The sequence below is a fragment of the Eptesicus fuscus genome, chromosome 14, assembly GCF_027574615.1.
Source record: "Eptesicus fuscus isolate TK198812 chromosome 14, DD_ASM_mEF_20220401, whole genome shotgun sequence".
NCBI lineage: Eukaryota > Metazoa > Chordata > Mammalia > Chiroptera > Vespertilionidae > Eptesicus > Eptesicus fuscus.
The window spans coordinates 75,310,223-75,312,722 of record NC_072486.1 but is presented as its reverse complement, the minus strand read 5'-3'; the positions used below and the strand labels follow the sequence as shown (position 1 = coordinate 75,312,722).

General features: G+C 29.8%; 1 protein-coding gene across 1 annotated transcript in view; it reads left to right on the top strand.

Moving 5' to 3' along the window:
- Positions 1-2,500, top strand: part of FOXP2 (forkhead box P2) — a 579,029-nt gene that overhangs the window by 301,114 nt on the left and 275,415 nt on the right. The gene's annotated exons all lie outside the window — the stretch shown is intronic.

The following is a 2,500-nucleotide window of genomic DNA, read 5'->3' as shown; positions in this document are numbered from 1 at the left end:
TACTCGCTTATACAATGAATTTATTCCAAGTCTGAGTTAAGGTGAAAAAGACCACAAGGACTTTTCACAACACAGATGCTTACCCATGATAGCTGCAAATGTTTAGCTATTAATTAGTGGAAATTTGCTGAGAGAATGTGCAAGATGTAAACACTGTAAGCATTTATGTGGCTGTTCTTAAAAAACTCACTTTAAGATATTTTGAATAGACATCTTTGGATAACATTAAAAATCACTTTTTTCCCCTGTTAGTGTTTCACAAAATACAGTTGTTCTCTTTAAATCTAGAAAAGGAAACAGCTGCTCAATAAAGATATATCGTCAAGTAACCCATTATTCTTTTTACAAAACAGATTCATTTTTTCCTATTTTGTTTGTCAATGAAATATTATTTTTAACAAAAGAATAGCCATTCCATTCTCCACTGATTCAACTCCTTGGAAACAGTGAGAGAGAACAGAAAGCTTCCTAAGCATGTACTTACATTAGGCCAGAGTGAGGATACCTGTTTGAAAAAAAGATTTTAGTTGCTTTAAAAATAAATGTTATTCCTTTAACTCTCTGCATTGCATTCAGACTAAATGTGAGAAAACATTAAAATGAAAATATAATGAATTATTATTTAAATATGTTTCATCTTTAAGTTAGTATTTAACGAGAAAGAATACATTTCAAAAAATAAAGCAAATGTCCACACCAGAGTAAAATTTAATAGAATCATTAATGTTTTTTAAGTTATCTTAGAATTTATGTACTGAATAATGTCTTAACATTTTGGTATTGTTTTCAAGAATAATCCTCTTAAAGAGCTAGACATAATGCTTTAAATAGGTTCCCTATTATTTCGGGAGTTATTTCTCTTTTCATAGACAGTAATCATTAGAAAGATCATATTTTAAAAATATTCTGTTTTAACCATTACAGGAATTAAATGCCTACCAAAGTCCCAGAATTACCCTATTTTTACAGGTTTCTTTACATAAATGCAGTTTTTTTACGATAGCTCTTTTCTTCCTTTCATGTATGTACAGGAAATGTACCATTGGAGTGCTATAGTCGTCCCACTGACTCCCTGAAGTCAGAGTCCTAGGAATTTATAGCCAAATTCTATTTAGTTTGGGAATAGACTGCATTTGCAAAGGCAAGTGAAAGGAATAACTGAAAATAAACATATTAGTTTAGTACTGAGAAGACAACAGGTTCTGAAGGGAAATGCAAAGAAGTAAGTTTTTTTTTTTCTTTCAAAGTTTTGATTACTTACTTAATAATAATAATAAGAAGAAAACAGGGTAAAATCCTGGCTATAATTTATAGTGCTCTGGAGGCATTTTATGGTAAGGTGTGTTTATAACCTGGATTTGAAGTTCACTTTGTTGTACACAGTTTATGTAAACTGTAAAGAAGTAAATACAAAAACTTATGTTCTTTATACAACTTAGCAACTGCACGTATAGCCTGTTTGTGGAGTGCCCTCTAGAACTGGTCTAACACAATGGTGGGCACTTACAAAGGACACTTCAGGACGTGTCTGCAGGAAGATATGCAATAATTTAATAAATAAACATGGAAAACCTTTGTAAATGTCTCTTCCCTTGGTTATGTTTTAACTACATTAATATAGTTAGAGACATAATGTTATGGCATCTTTGTCCTTCCATGTGTGTATTTTAGAAGGAATTAAAACCATGCAAAAATATGCAAGCAAATTCACAAAAAGTGAAATGATTTTACAAATTTATTTTTACCCGGTGTTATTTTAAATGTACAATTTTGAACAGAATTAAATTACGTCTAGTAAGTATAATGATCTAAATATTGTTGCCTGAGGTCTCTTATTTAGAAATATAATTTATGAGGCAGTGAGTGATGAAAACAAAGTAAAATTTTGGTTTGCCATATGAACTTCTGGCAGAATATGGTCTGCTTTTAAAACCAGAATGTTTGCCTTGCTTTTTTATGGCTTTTTTATATTTATAGAGTTGAGAAGTTTGACTTAAAGCATGAATTTAAGAGGAAAGGTTTGTGTTTGGAATAGATTGTAATAGATAGTTCATGATAAATAGATTGGTAAAGTAAAAGAGATTGATAAATTATAGTTGGAGTTTTTACCTAGAATTTAGTTTTTTAATATTAAAAAATTATAAAACCTGGAATATCTTTATTTTTTTTTATTTAGAAAGAAAAATGCAACTTAATGAAAGGATTATGTTAGAACAAAAGTCTTATAGTGTAAAAACCATTTATTTGAATTGGTTTGATTTTCTTATCAGAACTGTGTTGCAGAACTATTTGCCATTCTTATTTTCACCATCCCACAAGTTTAAGAGTAAAATGACCACTTCATTACCTTAGATATAATTTTACCTGTCGTATAATATTATTTATTGTGAATGGCTTTATTCCTCTCAAGAAATTTTACCATACATTTCTGATCGGTTAATATAGATGAAAGTGGAATATTTTTAATAGTATAATGGACATGGTCACAGGGGCCACGTCT